We start from the raw sequence: 422 nt of genomic DNA, 5'->3' as shown, positions 1-422 counted from the left end.
AAAATAAAAGAAGGCAGGCAGACAGACAGGCAGGCAGGCAGACAGGCAGGCAGACAGACAGGCAGGCAGACAGACAGATACATACATACATAGACAGACAGACAAATAGATAGATAGATAGATAGATAGATAGATAGATAGATAGATAGATAGATAGATAGATAGATTGTTAGACCGACAAGCAGACAGACAGACGGACGGATGAATGGATAGATGGTTGGATGGATTGTGGGGCACCATATGTCTATGCGTCTGTGATTAGTTTACTTTTTGTTTTTTTTATGACCTCCTCTTAGCGGTTCCAGAAATGTAGGTCGAAATATTACGGAACAAACTGAAATACGTTCCCGAGTTCACGTGATTATGTTTTTGCAGATGGGTGTGTGTATATAGCATATATATATATATATATATATACATAT

The sequence above is a fragment of the Octopus bimaculoides genome, chromosome 21, assembly GCF_001194135.2.
Source record: "Octopus bimaculoides isolate UCB-OBI-ISO-001 chromosome 21, ASM119413v2, whole genome shotgun sequence".
Classification (NCBI taxonomy): domain Eukaryota; kingdom Metazoa; phylum Mollusca; class Cephalopoda; order Octopoda; family Octopodidae; genus Octopus; species Octopus bimaculoides.
The sequence above is the reverse complement of the archived record's forward strand: the minus strand, read 5'-3'. Positions refer to the sequence as shown.